Source organism: Cupressus sempervirens, chromosome 9 (assembly GCF_028749045.1).
Source record: "Cupressus sempervirens isolate cs-2001-9-10 chromosome 9, ASM2874904v1, whole genome shotgun sequence".
NCBI classification, from domain to species: Eukaryota; Viridiplantae; Streptophyta; class Pinopsida; order Cupressales; family Cupressaceae; genus Cupressus; species Cupressus sempervirens.
Genome location: NC_143126.1, coordinates 489,567,405 through 489,587,364, shown reverse-complemented (window position 1 = coordinate 489,587,364; position 19,960 = coordinate 489,567,405). Strand labels below are relative to the sequence as shown.

The window sequence follows — 19,960 nt, the reverse complement described above, 5'->3', positions numbered from 1 at the left end:
AGATGTCTCATCTTCCTTTCAAATCAATTTGATTCATGGCATCTGGACACAATAAATTTTCTTTATGCCACAATAAATTTTCTTTAAAGATCACACAAATGTGTGTCGCTTTTGTCATGCTCTGACTAAAGATTTGATGCACTCTTGTCCTTCTCAGGTTGAGTACATTGAACATTAGCACCATTCTGAAATTGGAAGTGATAAATTAGGAAAAATTTGGGGCAGTTTTTGCTATACCAAAGCCTTCTCAAGGAAAAACAAGCAGGACGGGATTCACAATGAAGAGGTGGCAGCCAAGAGGTCTTACAAATGTAGGAAATGTGTGCTTTCTTAATACAATGCTGCAAGCACTTCCATCACGTGCACCCTTTTTCCAACTTCTACAGATCGTCTGGTCTGGTGAATATCCCAGAGGTCAGTACTAGTCTATTCCATGTTTGTCACTCAGTCATGCTTAGTAGGAATGAGGATTTTCTATTGCTCATAAAACCCATTAAGAATATGATAGTATTTTCTATGATATGGATATTGAGTAGAAACTGTAACCTTACTATTTGTGAAGGAAGCTACAGGGTAGTAGACACCATAGTATTGAATTGTTTATTTGATGTTGTTGTTTAAAAGAAGTTTATGCAAAGTTTAAAAGCTAATCACCTATAAAAATTATTTCAATATAGATATATACGGCACGCCAATAGGGTTCTCCTATCCTTCTTGTTAATTTTCTTTTACCTTTCACTTCCTTGTGCTTTTATGAGAGCTTTAGCTTCACTTTCACCATAATCTCTTATAGGCTTTTTATGAAAAATAGTAGCCATATAAATCTTGGAAGTATTTCAATGTTTGTCTTTTATACTACTATATCCTATCTAATAGTAAGCTTCATGTAAGTTATATATTTAATGTCTATGGATTTAGGTTCAGACAAAAGGATGCATGGTAGTTTATGTGGAAACAACGGAAGCCACGTTGCAGAGCAAGACGCAACTAGATTTCAAGAGTATTGGCTTTAGGAAAAGAAGAAAATATATTCTACTTCATGCATATGCTAATTTTTTATACTTGCATACCCTACACTTCCACCATCTCTGCATTAGTAGCCTTGTTCATTCATCCAGACTAATTGTATTTTGAGCATCTTATTTGTCGAACAGTTACCTCTGTCGCTTTGCCTTCTCTAGCTCATATTTTGAGCATCTAGTTGCCTTGGCCCTTGACTACTTCTCATCAAATTGGCCTGAAATTAGACTACAGGATCATGCAAATCCATCTCTTTCTCAACTCTTCCGAATTAATTGATATAAGAGTCACTGAAATTGTTTTCATTGCTGTAAAAAAATATGAAATACATATTATCAACACATGTTTACATTTAGAAAGCTAGGAAATGAAGGTAAATTCAAGGTTAGTACTTGGCTTATAGTTAAAGATAACATATATGTACCTTGAAGACCCTTAATATCCAATGGTAGCAAATTTTTTTGTTCCTTTTTGTCCTGTCATCATAGGAAACATGTTTCTAGAAGCTCCCTGTGATATGGAATTCTTTGCCTTTTGCTTCTCCACCACATAGCATAGACTTCTATTTCCTTGTAATGTCCCCATTTTAGCAGTTGACCAAGTGTGTGTGCGTTAGCCTTGTTCTACATGGTTCCGAGGGCTAATGAAGGGTTTAATGGGATCCTGGAGTGTTTTAGCCTAGTCATTTCCAGTTTGGGCCAAAACGAAGTTGATTTACTCAGTTTCAGGAATACTTCTTATTTTTAGTAAGTCAGCAAGACACAGTGCAGGTCAATTTTGGTGATTGGATTTGATACTCCTCGGTGAGAGCTTTCCGATGAGCTATCACTTGCATTATTCGGAGTCTGATTGCTAATACATTTTAATGCCAGAACCTTTATTAAAGTAACATCTAATTTAATTGTAAAATATTAAAGTGTTACTTTAATATTTATTTTATGGGGATGTGTACCCAAGGGAGACATAAGGGGTATTTTAATATATGTTTTATATACTACACATCTTTTATCCCACATTTCCCATATGAGTTGAGCGGACCCTTGGAAATAGAATAAAGGGAAGCATTTGTGGCTTCATTAGCTAGGTTGAATATGAGAAGAAATTGGTGTGTGAGTTGCAGCTCCGTTCTTGGCATTTGAGGACGTCTATCCTCTCTTGTAACATTCTAGATGTCATTCCCTTGGGGTTTGGCTTTTGGAATTCTTTCTTATTGGCTTCATTATTAGGCAATTTAGTTGCATTTCCAGCTACAAGCAGATTTGGTATTTTGCTCATATCTTCTTCACTACTTTTCCAACGCTTATGCTGCTTTGAGGGAATGATATTACAAAGGTAGTGGACTGATTGAAGGACAAAGCACTATAGCAGCAAGTTCGAAAGCATGGGCTAGAGTATTATGTCAATACTGCTGAAGTAATTAGTGAGTTGATAAATCTGCCATGTATTTGGTTTTATGAATTCTGAAAATAACATTTTATTAGCAGCAGTTCATTTCCACTTTGCATATTATTGTAGTTTCTTTCTTGTTTATGTTGTATGATACCAATTCCATGCACAAAACACAAAAAACAAATAAACATTTGATTTCCAGAGTTATAAGGGGTTTAAAACATTAAACAGACAAATAAGAGGTTGAATGCAAACTGCTTGACAAAATTCCTTTCAAAAAATTGCTTTAGTTTTTTGGTACATCCAGGGGTGCCCATTACAGTGGTATCAGAGCTATAAGTCCTGCCATCCTGTAGAGGTCTTATAGGGAATTTGGAACAACCAAATAGAGGGAAAAGTGTTTGATGAAATGCCAAAACACTAAAATCAAAAATAAAAAAAACACAGGCTAAGCATTTATGTTTGAGCATGCGACAGGGGCCTTATAATTTTCGCGATACCAAAGCAAGACAAAATAGGATCTCAGACTTGCAAAGCAAACAATCTAGTACATCCATGCAGGAAGATATTGAATCCAGCCATACAAACACAGAGGAGACATTCTTTGATCAGGACAACAATATGGGTGATCGAGATGACAAGAATACAGGATTAGGCAGAGGCGGGAATGCCGGTCCAGATCAGGGGGACGTAATGTTCAGACAATTACTGGATACATTAGAGCAGGGGCAGCATATGCAGCAGGAGTAGAATAGGCGAATGGACATGATGTTGCAGCTCATGGGTAGACAGATGGGTGTCAATATTAATCCAGGTGATGCCAACAACAGAAACAATAACAATGAGGGAAACAATAACAATGGGGGAAACAATAACCATGGAGGCCAAGACAACAACAATGGTCCTGAGAATAACATTAATGGTAATAATGGACACGACAACAATGGGAATGAGGCTGATAACTTTAGACACATTGCATGCCTAGGGCGGACTGCGAGCTCGAGCCCTCTTCTACCCACCTTCCCACCCAGAGATCCGGTTCAACCAGTAAACGAACCATAGATTACCGAGTTACAGGATCAGTTCATGAGGGACTGGGAGGCTAGTGGACTGGAGTTTCAGGCGGATATTTCCCTCAGAGATTATATGGACTTGAGGATGAGACACATGCCTAGAGCAGGAGGGAGGAATCAAAACTTTGAGCTGAGAAAGAAAGTTGGAAAACTTTCCTTACCTTATTATGATGCTTCAAGGAAGATGACTGCACGAGCTTGGGTGTAGAAGGTAGATACATACTTGCAACGAAATCCTATGCCTGAGGAGGAGGCTATCAAGTATACGACTATGCACTTGGATGGCGTTGCACATGAATGGTGTCATCATGGCATGGTGACTTTGGGGCATAATCAGATTACATCCTATGAGGAATTCACCGAAACATTGATTGAAAGATTTGACACTAGGGATCTCGAGTTACATTTCAAGGAACTAGCACAGTTAAAACAATCAGGTTTTGTGGATGCTTACATTGCCAAGTTTCAGCGCTTGTCTGTACTTGTTACTGATATCTCTCTTGGGAGATTGGTGGTGTTATTTTGTGATGGTCTCGCTGATCCATTATGAGTTTGGGTGAAGGTACATGATCCACTCACCTTAGCTAAAGCAACTAAAAAGGCACGAGATTTAGCCCCTTTGGTATACAAAGGAAAAAAACCATTCAACAGATTCTTCCTACCGCAAGGACAAAGACAAAAAACTGTTTCAGAAAGAGTATAGAAAACCCAAAGAAGGATCAAAAGGACTAGACAATGAAACCTTGAATGAACTTCGAAAGAAGAAGCTATGCTTCCATTATAGAGAGCCTTGGGACTTATCTCATAAATGTTCTCTCAAGGCTAAGGCAAATCAAATGGAGTATTTTTCAGCAGAAGATTCAGAGTTAGAGGGGGAGGATCAGCACTCCGATTCAGATGAGGGTAACACTATAGAGGAGAGCAGCATTCCTAAGGATGATAGATCGTTGGCACGCTTGACAGGGGCCCAAAAGGCAATCACATTTATGGTCAGGGGTACTATCTAGGGGCAGAAAGTGATATCTCTTATTGACATTGGGGCTACACATAACTTCATAGATGCACAGTTGGTAGCCAGGAGAGGGTTATAGACAGAGGAGCATGATGGGTTTAGAGTCATGGTGGCTAACAGTGATAAATTATTATGCACTCGGAAGATATCTAATCTTCACATCAGGTTTGGAGATGGCTACGAGTTGAAGGATGAGTTCTATGTTGTGGACATGGGAGATTATGATGTCATCCTCGGCATGACATGGATGGCTTCACTAGTGGAGTTCACACTCAACCTAGCGAAATTGGAGATGAGATTCTAGCATGAGGGCAGAACTGTGGTACTTAGAGGTCTTTCAAATGGAGGTTGCAGAGCAGTGTCCTTGAGGAGAATGCAGAGACTTTTTCGTCATGATGACATAGAGTGGGTGGCAGAGTGCTACATTATGCCAACTTCACCAGAGCTACAAGAAAAGAGTCATCCACCAGATATCCAGAAGATACTTGATAGACATGCTAAAGTATTTAGTGATATTCCTCATGGGGTTCCTCCTGACAGAGGGATGAAACATGTTATTGAGCTCGAGGAGGGAGCCAAACCAGTTATGATTACTCCCTATCGTCATCCTAAGAAACACAAGGATGAGATAGAGAAGGTGATTAAGGATTTGTTGGAGATGGGGCATATCAGGCCCAGTAAGAGCCCCTTTGCTTCAACAGTAATATTGGTAAAGAAGAAGGATGGGATGATGCGCATGTGCATCGATTACAGGGCACTGAATAAGAAAACAATTAAAAACAGGTATCCCATTCCTAGGATTGATGAGTTGATTGATGAGTTGCATGGGGCATGCTTCTTCACCAAAATTGATTTGCAATCCGGATACCATCAGATCAGGATGAGAGAAAAGGACATTGAGAAAATAGCCTTCCGATGTCACTATGACCACTTTGAGTTCATGGTTATGCCATTTGGTCTAACCAATGCACCCGCTACATTTCAAAGTTGTATGAACCAGGTATTCAGGAAGCAGCTGAGGAGATTTGTCTTGATCTTCTTTGATGACATCTTGGTCTTCAGTAAGACCTGGGAGGAGCACTTACATCATCTGGAGGAGGTGTTATCTATTTTGGAGAGAGAGTCATTGTATGCCAAGGAATCTAAATGTGAGTTTGGCATGACTGAGCTCCTTTACCTTGGGCATATCATTAGTGTAGATGGCATTCGGGTTGATCCCAAAAAGATTAGAGCTATTGTAGAGTGGCCTACTCCCACAAACCTTACACAGCTTAAGGGATTCTTTGGTTTATGTGGTTTTTATAGGAGGTTTGGTAAGGGATTCTCACATATTGCTACACCCTTGACAAATCTTACCAGGAAAGGAGCCTTTGTGTGGACAGGGGCAGCATAGAGGTGTTTTGAGCATTTCAAGCAGGTAATGTGTTCATGTCCAGTTCTAGCTCTACCGAATTTCACAAAGCCTTTTGAGCTTCATTGTGATGCATCAGGTGATGGGATTGGAGCAGTATTGATGCAGGAGAAGCATCCCATTGCATTCGAGATTAGGAAGCTTCGAGGAGTTGAGAAGAGTTATTCTGTCTATGACCGGGAGATGTTGGCCATAATGCATGCATTGGCCAAATTTTGATCATATTTGGTAGGTGGACGTTTTGTGATCAAGACTAATCACAACAATATGAAATACTTCATGAGCTAGCGTGATCTTAATGACCGGCAACAAAAATGGGTGACTAAATTGCAAGCTTATGACTTTGACATAGAGTTTGTCAAAGGTAAGAAAAATGTGGTGGCTGATGCCTTATCTCAGAGACCTCACTTATGTGCTCTGGCAGAGATTTCAGGAGATTGGAGAGATCGGATTATAGCAGAGTATTTCGGAGATGCTTGGGCTTCTGGATTGATTTCAGGTACCATACAGGATGATCACTATGAGGTGATAGATGGATTGATCAGAGTTCAGGAGAGGGTTTATTTGATTCTGTCATCACATTTGAGAGAGGCGATACTGAAGGCATTTCATGATGCACCCATAGCTGGACATCCGAGGGTCTTCAAGACCTACAGGCAGATCCGAGAGCGGTTTTCATGGAAAGGGCTCAAGGATGATGTTCAGAGGTATGTCAGGGAGTGTGTGGTTTGTCAACAGAATAAGGTAGAGCACACATTTCCTGCAAGTTTATTACAGCCCTTGCCCATTCTTTATAGGAAATGGGAAAGTATTTCGATGGACTTCATCACTGGTTTACCATGAGTGCAGGGAAGAGATTGCATCTATGTGGTGGTGGACCACTTGACAAAGTTTTCTCACTTCTTTGCTATTCCGTCCACTTACACAGTAGCATAGGTGGCAGATCTTTTCTTTAGAGAGATATTCAGGTTACATGGGCTGCCCAGATTCATTATCAGCGATCGGGATAGTAAGTTTATGAGTGTTTTTTGGCAAGAGTTGTTTAGGTTGTGTGGTATATATCTTACACCTAGCACTAGTTATCATCCACAAATAGATGGGCAAGCAGAGATTGTGAATAAATGGGTGGAAGGATATTTGAGGAACTATGTAAATGCACAACAAAAGGCTTGGATCAGATGGTTGCATATGGGAGAGTATTGTTATAACACCACTTATCATATGTCCATCAAGATGACTCCTTTCATGGCACTCCATGGTTATGAAGCACCTAGCTTTATGGATTTAGTTTTGGGGGACAGTAGAGTGCCCAAAGCCAAAAACTTATTGCAGGATAGTCAGGACATCCTGAAAGTGCTCAAACAGAATATACAACAGGCCCAGAATCAATAGAAATTGTATGTTGATCAGTATCGAATAGAGCGTAGCTTCGAGGTAGGGGATATGGTTTACTTGAGGCTACAACCATATAGACAATCATCGTTCAAGAAGAGCGGAGCTGAAAAGTTGAAACCTAGATTTTATGGTCCCTACAGGGTGATTCGCAAAGTGGGCAAAGTCGCCTATGAGCTTGAGCTTCCAGAGGGCAATCGAGTGCATAATGTGTTTCATGTGTCTAGGCTTAAGAAAGCCATTGGTCAGAATGTAGTGCCTTCTACAGATTTAGCCCCTTTGGATGAGGAGGGGAAGCTTGTGTTAGTACCCGAGGCTATTCTGGACACCAGAGAGAGGAAGCTTAGAAATAGGATAGTGAAGGAGTATTTGGTCAGATGGAGAGACCTGCCGAAGGAAGATTCTACATGGGAGAGTGAGCAGGTTATTCAGCAGGTTGGACTGAGATTGCTTGAGGACAAGCAATTTCAAGGGTGATGGACTGTAATGTCCCCATTTTAGCAGTTGACCAAGTGTGTGTGCATTAGCCTTGTTCTACATGGTCTCGAGGGCTAACGAAGGGTTTAATGGGATCCTGGAGTGTTTTGGCCTAGTCATTTCCAGTTTAGGCCAAAACGAAGTTGATTTACTCAGTTTCAGGCATACTTACTATTTTTAGTAAGTCAGCAGGGCACAGTGTAGGTCAATTTTGGTGATTGGATTTGATACTCCTCGGTGAGAGCTTTCTGATGAGCTATCACTCGCATTATTCGGAGTCTGATTGCTAATACATTTTAATGCCAGAACCTTTATTAAAGCTAATTTAATTGTAAAATATTAAAGTGTTACTTTAATATTTATTTTATGGGGATGTGTACCCAAGGGAGACATAAGGGGTATTTTAATATATGTTTTATATACTACACATCTTTTATCCCACATTGCCCATATGAGTTGAGCGGACCCTTGGAAATAGAATAAAGGGAAGCATTTGTGGCTTCATTAGCTAGGTTGAATATGAGAAGAAATTGGTGTGTGAGTTGCAGCTCCGTTCTTGGCATTTGAGGACGTCTATCCTCTCTTGTAACATTCTAGATGTCATTCCCTTGGGGTTTGGCTTTTGGAATTCTTTCTTATTGGCTTCATTATTAGGCAATTTAGTTGCATTTCCAGCTACAAGCAGATTTGGTATTTTGCTCATATCTTCTTCACTACTTTTCCAACGCTTATGCTGCTTTGAGGGAATGATATTACGAAGGTAGTGGACTGATTGAAGGACAAAGCACTATAGCAGCAAGTTCGAAAGCATGGGCTAGAGTATTATGTCAATACTGCTGAAGTAATTAGTGAGTTGATAAATCTGCCATGTATTTGGTTTTATGAATTCTAAAAATAACATTTTATTAGCAGCAGTTCATTTCCACTTTGCATATTATTGTAGTTCCTTTCTTGTTTATGTTGTATGATACCAATTCCATGCACAAAACACAACAAACAAATAAACGTTTGATTTCTAGAGTTATAAGGGGTTTAAAACATTAAGCAGAGAAATAAGAGGTTGAATGCAAACTGTTTGACAAAATTCCTTTCAGCAAATTGGTTTAGTTTTTTGGGACATCCAGGGGTGCCCATTACATTCCTTCCCCTCTTTCTCTATTCATAGAGCATGGAGGTAACTGGATCCATTCCCCATACAAACCTACATTTCCCCTAAATGATACAACTATCAAATTTTAAAATATTCCATCTTTGGGGATCTCTTTGCTCAAGTTATTGAAAGACAAATTCAAGAATTGGAGCATTTTTAGGAACTTTAGAGAGGTGGGCATCAAACCTGACTATTTTTTGGAAGGTAAATCCATGCTCACGAGACTCTTTAACTCACTGCTCGAGAATTTGGCATTGGACCTTCCAATTCATTTGATGAAAGCTTTAGATATTCAAGTTCTTAATAGCTTCCTAGAGTGGCTAGAATTTAACCTTCTAATCTGTTAACTAAAACATCAATGGCTTGAACATGAGTAATCTTTTCGATTTTTGAGGCAGAGGTCCTTGGAAAGAGTTTTTCAACAAATTGAAATATATGTACAAATCAGAAAGGCTAGCCACTTCATGGGGGATGCATCCACTAAACTTATTGTTAGAGAGGTCCAACAATTTCAATTTGTAGCATTTCCCCTAACTTGCAGGGGCATTCTTGGAGAATTGGTTGTGGTTGAGCACAAGATGTGTTAACTATTGAAGGCAACCAATTGTCTTAGGGATCTCTCCAAAAAGAAAATTATGAGTCATAGATAGCTTCCTAAGGCTTTTTATTTCTCCAATCTCACTGGGTATGTTTCCTTGTAGCTCATTGTTATCCAACAAGAGTCTTTGCAACTTATTCAATTTTTCTTTGAGAGGATGGGATGTGGTCTGTAAGAAGATAAATTAGGGTCCCTCATATTGGTTATATTGGCAATAAGTGAAGGTATACTTCCTATTATCTTATTACTATAGTCCCAAGAGAGTAAGATTTGTGGGGAGCTTCTCTAGCAAGTATCTAGTCAAATGATTGTGATCAATCCATAATTGATTAAACTTGTACAATTCTAGATGGTTGTAAGAATGGGGATTGTGATAATGCTCCCACTGATGAGTTGATTAGATGAAGGGTAGCATTTGAAAAATTGATATTATATTGGACTCCAATGGTACTGCTCCACTGAGATGATTGAAAGACAAGTCAAGTCTACTTAGCTAGGGACAATCGACAATAGTGGTTGGGATGGTATCTTTCAACTGATTGCCCTATAGATATAGAAACCCGAGGCTAGAGAGGGTGTTGTCCAATTTTGGTGGGATTGTACTAGTCAATTTATTGCTATAAAAGGTCAATTCTACTAAGCCTAAACTATTTGAGATTGAGGAGGGAACAAGGTCTGTTAAGCAGTTTTCAATTAGAGAAAAGGAGGTCAAGAGAGATTGCATTCCCAATTCAGGTGGAATGTGATCTTCAAGGGAAGTAGATCTAATACAAAATATTTCTAGGTAGGAGATATTTTCAATATATGGATGGATGTTACCAGAAATGGCATTGGAGTCAAGAGAAAGGAAATGGAGATTTGTAAGAAGACTCAACAATGAAGGAATTATTCTAGTCAATTGATAGTCAGCTAGCAACAATTCTTGTTTTTGCAAGAAGTCAAATTCATTTGAATGGAGCCCTCTAATAGATTGGTGTAAAGATTAAAAAAACCTTGAAGCTTTGAAGTCTCCCCATTTCCCACATAATTGAACCTAGAAAACTATTTTTGTCCAAAGATCAAGTTGCGTGAGAAATGAGATATTACCAGTTGAAGGGGAAATAGAATCCTCTAATTGGATATCTTTCAGCTCAAGCAATTGTATCCTATTGCTTGTTGGATACAGGTAACACTAGTCCAATTGCAGTAGTGAACATTAGGGACCCATTTTTGTATAGAATGGAGAGGATCAATATGATGGACTTCTTAAGCTCCATAAGGATTTTCTCATTAGTGATTATGCAAGTACAAGAGTCTATGGCAAGAAGCAGAATACAACACATCCTTAATAGGCTTTGTATTTTTATTAGTTGGGTGCTATGATTTAAGGGGAAAATTCTAGAACATATGAGCATCTTCTCTTCTGTAATAACCATCCAATATTGAACAACTCAAAATTGGGGAGTCCTTTTGGATGAACCAGCCCCCCATGAATTTGTGTGCATCACTCCAAATCCGGGCTTTTTAGTTTCACAAAGCCCACCAAGGCAGGCAAGCTAGCTGGAGTTATTGCATTGCTTCCTTTAAAACCAAGGGAGGATAAGTTTGTAAACTAGTATTGTAAAAGCTTCCACATATCCTAGTCCAACATCAAAATGCAGTTATGGTAATTGAAGTTGAGAAGCTACAAGTTTTCTCACAATTTGTTTTCGTAAAGAGATCCATAAGAGAAGGATTTTTTTCACTTTTCTTACCAGTCTCTTAAAACATAAAAAGGTGGGTTGATTGGCCATCGAAGGTTGATACTTCTACTAGACCTCCATGATGCTCCTCTCTAGAAAAATATTAAAATAAGGATGGAGTTCAAAATTGTTCTTACAATGTTCAATTTTTATTTTATATATTAATTATTTTTTTGTTTTTATTTTTGTGAATGAAACAATTAAAATGAAATACCTCATTTATTGAAGAAGCATGAGGAGTTTTAATATGAATCTAGCCAACTTTAGCCCAATAGTTGATGCTAGTGTTGGAGTTGTTGCATCAAATGCCCATGGTGCCTCCTTCGAGCAAACACCCTCACAAATTTGTTCTAAAAGTGTTTCTAGAGGTAAGCGCCCCACCCCCCCGCAAAAAAAATAAAAATTAAAAAATCTTGAACATTCAAGATTCAGATAATTTTTGTGACTAATTAGAGAAGCAAACTTTGATAGAGTATTCTGTTGGTAGAACTCCTCTTGAAATAGTGCTTAAAGAATGGGTAGCCAAGGCCTAGACTCCTCATTAGGTCCATCTTGAAGGTGTTAAAAACCTCACCAAGGGATTTTTTAATTTTAGTTTGCAAACCCTTCCTTGGCCAATGCATCTTTTAACCATGCGCCCTATACAGTTAGGTCTTTGTTGCTTGATGTCAACATTGGTCCTGAGACTTCTCCATCTCGGATGATAAGAAATCAAAGGTCCTTGTGTTGGTTGAGTTCTCAGGTCTCCATGTACCTTGTTGGTCATTTATTCACATCGTTGCACAAACCCTTGGCAAGCTGATCTACATGGAACTAGAAAAGTTTCTCAACTATTGCCCTTAAAGAAGGGTTTGCATTGAAGTCAATATTTCCCATAATCTCAAGGAAACTATTGACATTCAAATTGATGCCATAGCTTCAACCATAAGGTGCTTTATTTGAACATGCCAAATACCTTTTATCAGTGTCAAACTACTGAGAATACAATCATAGATTTCCTATTGGTCATGCCTTGAAAGTTATCTCCTACCAAGGAGACATAGACTAAGCCAACCGAGAATGAAAAAAATAGATGAATGGACAATTGTAGTTCGCAAGTTTAAAATTTCCTTGTCTCTAAAAAAACCAATGTTTTCTTTTACCGAACCCTTGTTGGAGCTTATTATTGTGACCTCCATTGTTGCTCTTGTCATAATGGTGGTGCCTCTTCTGCCACCACTTATTTCAAACCTTATTGGATAGAGGATAGTGGTATCTCCAAGTGTTTCTTAGCCTACTTGGGTTTGCACTCCACACGCAAATTCTATGATTGTTTCCCAACCTTTTTGATGATCTTGCAACCAAGATGGTCATGGAGAAGATCCGGATGGTGGCTCTAACAAGAGGATAATCATCTCTAGAAGAGATTCTTCTCCTAGCTTCACAACCGTCTCCTCACACAACAATTTCTCCTCTCTTGGGGATGAGGATGACATGCAAATACTATGTGTTTGACACCTGTAATCAACTTTCATTACAAGATATTTTGTGTCTCTAGCAAGTTAAAATTTGGGGTTTTTCTCACTGTTTCTTGCCATTTTATTTGGCTAGATAGCACCTTTTTTTCTTCCCAACACAAAGTTGGCTGAGTTGATGTTAGTATTTTACTCTCCACTTATTTAATTTCTTCAATTATTTCTCATTGTTCTTATGCCATGCAATGAATTGTATGGATTTTGTTGTCCTTCAATGACCATTCCTTTGGAATAGTTAATGTTTATGCTCTAAATGATTCTATTGAAAGGTCATAGCTATGGTGTTGGATGATGGATTATCTACCACCTATCACTTTGGTTATATGTAGGGATTTCAATCTGGTGGACCTAACTTCTGACAAATATGGGAGTTTACCTTTCCACTGGATGACTAAGGAACAAGAAGCTTGGTAGAACACGCATAATAAATTGGGCCTTTCTTGTCCCAATGCTCACCACCAATAGAATTTTGGGGTTCAACATACCTTATCTAAGTTTAGAGTTGGGTAACATATGATATTTAAGAGGCTTGATTGTGCCATGATATTTGCACAATCTTTTTCCTCTTTTTCTAAAGAAATGAAATAACCTATCATTCCTCTACATGATGTGAATTTGTTAGACCATTAACCCATATAATTTACTATTATTTGGCAAACAACTCAGCAACATCCTTATAAGACACAATTTTTCCTCAGCACATCACTCCTAAGTCATGACCCCACTATAGCTCATATTTTGCATGTCTAGAATTTGGAACCTCATCCCCACACCCATAATGGATGGACTCAATGGTAGAAAGATGCAATCTCTTGCACATAAATATTTCTTTGCATCTATGGTAGGAAACTTGCTCTATACCATAGACAATCCTATGGCACCACTACCAAAGACTGGTGTGCAACTTTTGAGGCCTCAGCCATGAATCCATTTGATTTAGACCTGCAACTTTGTCTTGCAAATATCGACCACCAGAAGTAAGTTGCTAAAAAAAATCCTTCAAGGGGTGCTCAGATTTAGGCTCATCTCCACTGGCTTGAAATTGGAGACCGAACTTCAAATAAAATTTTCTAGTTTCTTAAAGCTTGTCATATTTCAGTGGGTATAAAATGAATTAATGAAGGCTAAAAGATTCTCTTTTATTTTTCTAATATTCTTCAAGCTTTTGTCTGACACTATGACAAGATGTTCACAATGCAAGGAAATTCAGCTGACAAGGACCAAGCTTTGAAGGAAAGCACTTTTGTTAGTCCAAATATGCTTGCAGTTAGCTGCATGCTTTGTGTAAGAAAATGCTTACCCTTAATAACATCAAGGAATCCTTATTCTCCATAGAGGATGATAAGGCTCTTGGGTGTGATGGCTTCCAATGTGAATTTTAGAGGGCTTTGTGGGATTCCTTTTGGCTTGCTCTACATATGATCTTCCTTGAAGCTTTCTACTCTAAATCCTTAGGCAACATTATCCACAAAGGAAACATTAAATTCATACCTAAAGCCAATGATCCTAAACACATTTGTAATTAGAGACTTATCACTTTGTTGAATGTCTCTCACAAGATCATTGCTAAGGCCCTAGATCTCAAAATTCATCATTTTTTCCTTTGATTGTATGCCTAGAGCATACTGGTTTCATAAAATCCAGATATATTCTTGATAATATTATTCTTGTTTGGGAAGGTATGGAATGGGTCATAGGTCTAAGAAGAAAACCCTTTTTTCTCAAAACTAATTTTACTAAGGCTTATGACTAGATTGAATTTGACCTTTCATTATTTCTATGGTTCAAGCCATTGGATTTGGTTCAATGTTTCTACACATTGTTGAAATGCTCTTTGGGGATGTTTCTACTTGCATAACCATCAATAACAGGCAATTTTTGGCCTCTAGTCTTTTCAAGTCCATCCATAAGGGATGTCCTTTGGCTCCAACTTTGCATGTTCTTGTTGTTGAAGGGTTTAGTTATCTTCTCACTATGCCATCTCCTCTGGTCATGTCGGATGCATTTCCTTGCCCAAGTCACCTACCTAGCTTGTCAATGGGCACTTACCAATGAATCCTTTCTCACTCTCATTAAGGATGAGGAAAATGTTTCTAATGTCTTACAATGCATTGAAACTTTTTTCTTAGCTTTAGGGTCCTCCATTTAACGGTACAAATCTTTATGCTATAGGTAGTCCTTCCTGCCTTCTCCAGCTTGGCTTGCTCAAAATAATTGTAAATGGATTTAACACAAAGAGATATTTTATTTCCTAGGCATCCCCTTCACCTTCCAAGCCTCGGTTGTGGATCTTTCAAACATTGTGCTTGCCAAGATTTCTAAAAAGTTGGATTATTGGCTCACCAAGCCTCTTTCTTTGGCTGGAAAATTCCAAGTTTGTTTGTAAGGTTTTGGCTACTACCCATTTGTATTATTATTCATGTTGGTCTCTTTCTAAGGCTTCTTGCTTGAAGTTGGAGAAGCTCCTCAGGGATTCCCTTTGGGCTTCAGATTCTAAACACCATGATTTCCATAGAGTTTCTTGGGAGTATTGTTGTCTACCTAAGGAATTTGGAGGCCTTGGCATTATTTCCATTCACAAATAGGGTATTTCCACTCAAAATAGGGTATTGACTTATGTGAATTGCATTTCTTCTGTATTGACTTGTGTTGCCTGCCCAAGGAATCAGGAGGCCTTGGCATTATTTCTTCTATATTCCTAGTCAATACACTTTCTTGGAAGAAGATTAGTTTTCAAACCCTTCTCATCATGCAAGTAATAATGCAAATCTAGGGAACTTTTGTTCTTAAAAGCATCTACTGAGCCTGGGAAGCAATCAAGTCATTGCTTTGTTGGACTGGTGATGGTTTCAGGGATGGACTATCTATGAAATAGTGGTCTCCCCTTTTTCCATGAAAGGAGTTCTATTTGCTAAAGTTCAAGGTGCTAGTGCATTGTATTTTTTCAAACATGGCATCAAGATACTCAAAGATTTTTTTTTGCAAAGTTACCATGAGTCTCAAATCATGGGAAGACATACATGTCTATTTTTGTTTGATTCATCTAGATCATCAGACTTTTGACCTTCTGAGCTCTACTTTGCCTCCTAATATGCTCCATAAGATAGATATTCATCTAGTCAAGCTATGGTAGAAGGATCTGAAGTTGTGTCAACATACTCCTCTTATTAATTACTAGCCCAAGATGGATACCTTTGACAAGTGCCACACTTACCTATGGTTGATACTCTCAACCATTGATGGCACCTCTAGTCTTCACAACAAAACTAGAGATACTTGTTTAATACTATTTTGAGTGCCATCATAGAGCCAAAGATTGCACACTTTTCTTAGTGTGTTTTATTCCAGGGATTGTCATTGGGTCCTTGGCTTAAGCACTTAGGTAATCCTCACCATCGTTGTCCCTTTAGTGAGAAACCTAAGTCTTTCCAGCATTATTTTTTGGTTATGTCATAGAGCCCAACAGTATTGGCTCTACATTCATACATTTTTAAGCCTTCCAGGCTAGATTCATTTTGTTAGGACATTATCTTATTAAGAAATTCACCCAAATTTAGCTTCAAGTATACCTAGATTTGGCATGCTTTCAAGACAAAGATTCTTTTCACTCTTTGGAAGGATATGAGTCTTGTTCTTTTCACTTACAAATTTCTACATATAAATGTTTCTATGTATACTAAAGCATGCATATGTAACAATGCAATAATGAAGATATAAGCACAAGCCAACAAGATGTCCCTTGAGGTGGCCCACCTATAGGAGTTTCTTAACGACTAGGGGAATACACATTGTATGGTGGTTTAGAGTGCTACTAGACTCATGTGCTGCTGATTGCAGTCTACCTAGTGGTCATTGTTGGGGCCATAGTTCTTTTTCTCACCATTTTTGGATGTACCTTAATTAGAGGATCCCTCTTTCTCTCTCTTTGTCATGTCCCGTATTCAAATAATTAAAAAAAAAAAACTTTGTTAAGGCAGGCAGGCTCCAAAAAGGTGAAATTTCGGAAAAAGGGGCTAATCTTTGGAAACCAATGGACTAATAAATAAAAATTATTATTAAATTATATTTTATTAACCCCTCTTGGACGTGAGTTAGGGTTATGCCCTCTTTAAAAGGGGTTTGGAGGCATTTTGGGCTCATTCTACATCTTGATTCTTGCTAATTTTCTTGTTGTTCTTCAGAGGCTGCCAAACCTGTGGAGAAGGAGACCCAAGAACGGGAGTTTGCAGGTTTCCAGGAAGGCTAAGGACGGGAGTTTGAAGCCATTCCATGTGCATGCTCATACAGAGTTTTCCTTTGTGCTGAATAGTGCCGATTTGGGTGTTTTCGGGGTTGTTTTTGGTTTGAGTTTGGGTTTTCAGTTGGGTGTTTCATATCAGTTTGGTTTGCTGCTATATTTTAGACTTTATGATGTTAAAATAGGGCTGAATATATGTATTGGGTCGTGATTAAACTTATGAGATAGTTTATGAGTGTTTTGTGGTGTTTTCGAGCATTTTTTGTGTTAATTTCGGGAGCCCGATTGAGCATAGTTTTGCCCTACATTTGTGAGCTGTTGTGTAAAGGCTATACAAATCTGGAAATGTCATTTTGTAGGCTGTTATGCTGCTGAGATTTCTATAAAAATGTCCATTTTCAGATTTATTAATAATTTGTGAAGTTGTGAAGTTTTTGGCACTAATTTGGACATACCCGATTTGGGTTTTATTGGGAAATTGGCAGATCTTTGTAATATTGGTTGTTTAATTTTAAAGTTCTGATTTAAGGCTGGAAATATCATAAAAAATCAGTAAAGGGACATTTCACTCTTGGTGGTTGAAATGAAAGCCGATGATGTCACTCAACTTCTCTGTCATAGCACGACTCTAGCTAACTAGTACCGTACTTCTACTCCTCCTTTTGTTTCTCCCATTGCTCCTAGTTGTGGTTCTGTGTGGCATGAGGCCATGTCTTAATGGTTCTTTCCTCAACTAGCCCTGGACTTTTTGCCTCCCATGATTGACGAGGAAAAAAAAAGGAAAAAGAAAAAGAAGATAATGATGATGGGTGGTCCTTACCCAACTGACCCATTAACCCCATTGATGTATGGAGTTCTAATGATCTCCAAGATCCTCCTCCCTCAGCTAGCACTACTCTTGCTAACAAAGGTTGTTGGTTGCTAATTCTATTTCTTTTCTTGTGAATAGTTTATAAGTTTATCTAGATTTACTTACGTATGAACTCTCATGGGGTGATATTGTGTCCCTCGACCCCTTTTTTTGTAAATATGTGACTTTAATATTTTATTAATAGACAAGGAAATATTCATTAAAAAATATCTCTATTAACCAAAACAACTATGTATGCAAGAGAAGGCTTGAATTTGATGGTCACCTTCCCTGTCATATATTTTTTCTATAAGAGTTTGAATATTTTTATGCCTTCCATTAACATTGGGCACTTTTGTTATTTATTATTAAATTTTTTTCTAATAAATTTTCTACATAAATTACCTTACTTTGTGGCATCCTCATTTTACATTGGTGTCTCCAAATAAATGCATTATTTCACGTTGAGAGTTTCTTATATTATTTGTCTCATGTCTTCATTAGATCTTCCATTGTTTTGTTTTCTATATTGAAATCCATGGACAATGCTAAGAACAAGCATATTTCTTGTAGTGTCATACTATTGATAACTTCTCATTTCACATCTAACCTAGTTGTTGGATTCTTTTATTTTACACCAACTGGCAAGTAGAGACCATTTTGATAAAGATAATCTACCACTTGCATCTTCTATAGCTGATAGTTTTGGCCTTTAAGATTATAAACCTTAAGCGTGTCTTTCTCTTCTAACGATCTGACTCAAAACTGATATTTCCTACCAAATGAATAAATAGTACACCACTCTAATAAGATTTGTTAAGTTTTAGGCAAAGAAGAGTAATAAAGAATAAATTATAATATTGTAGAAATAGATAAGATATAAAAATAAATAACAGAAATATTTTTATGTGGTTAACCAAATATGAGTTACATATGCCAACGAAATAATGATTGACATATTTCACTATCCAATGAAGAGAAAATTACAATAGATGATAATTTCACATCACATTAACCTGTTATTTATAGGTCTTTAAGGTTTTATACTAATGTTAGTTAAAAAATCAAATTTGAAACTTGTTGACAAGTTAACCTAAGGAAAGAGTTGACAAGTTAAAAATGATAATTAAGAGTTGAGTATGTACAATATAGCATGATCAGTCACTGAATACCAATATGATAGAATTTACTAATTTTGATGTTTCAAATTTTAAATTTCTTCATTTTGACCTGTCCTTTTTCTAATCTTCACATTTTTTATTTTTTATTTTTCATAAATTTCATAATTCTCCATTTCAACATTTTAGCATGAGTTCTATGGTCTTTTAAGCATTGGATTTTAATCCTTTATTATTTTTTAGAATTGTTGTTTTTGGTCAATCTTTTGCATATAGGATATGTGAAATAATTTACTTGGTATCCTTTACTCCCAACACTTCTTTCACTTCATATATTTTTTTGAATTATTGATGCAAGGACACCTCTCACAAGATCATCTTGGCATCAATTGTAATGTACTCTTAAATTTTAAACTCATTACACTATCATCTATTTGGACTCACAAGTTTAGAATTATCTTATTTTAATACACTCATTCTAAATTCCATATATTTCCAATCTTTGATATCTAGAATATTTCTATTCATTTATATTTTTGGAGTTAGAGATGTTGAGATACCTTTATTTGTTTATTTGTATATGAGTTATGAAACAATTCTAATCCCAAATCCTTAAATAGTTGTCCTTTCCCTTGTCTTAGTTTTCAAAGTTTTTACAACTACTGAAAGTGGTTATGTAGGTTTCAAGTTGATGGTAGACTAACAAATTTTTAAGCTCAAGGATCCAAAACCTTAAAATTATTCAACAAATATAAAATGGACAACGAAATCAATATTTCAAAGTCTTATGAAAATTACTAAAATAGAAAGATGCTTGATAGCCCAAAACCTTGCAACTTGTATGATTCTTGAAATTACCCCTACTACCTCATTAGATGACCCAACATACCATTAATGAATAGATTTGATGCTACCAATAACTACTCTAAGAGTACTTCTCTACTAAAAATAGATGTCAATTTCAATGAGAAAAATTCACACCCAATTTTATTGGTGAG

General features: G+C 37.4%; 1 protein-coding gene across 1 annotated transcript in view; it reads left to right on the top strand.

Moving 5' to 3' along the window:
* The first annotated feature begins 279 nt into the window (after positions 1–279).
* Positions 280–19,960, top strand: part of LOC149539458 (uncharacterized) — a 29,388-nt gene continuing 9,707 nt past the window's right edge. The window contains exon 1 of the mRNA XM_089799216.1: positions 280–414. The gene's annotated coding sequence lies outside the window, so the exon portion shown is untranslated. The remainder of the gene's footprint in view (positions 415–19,960) is intronic.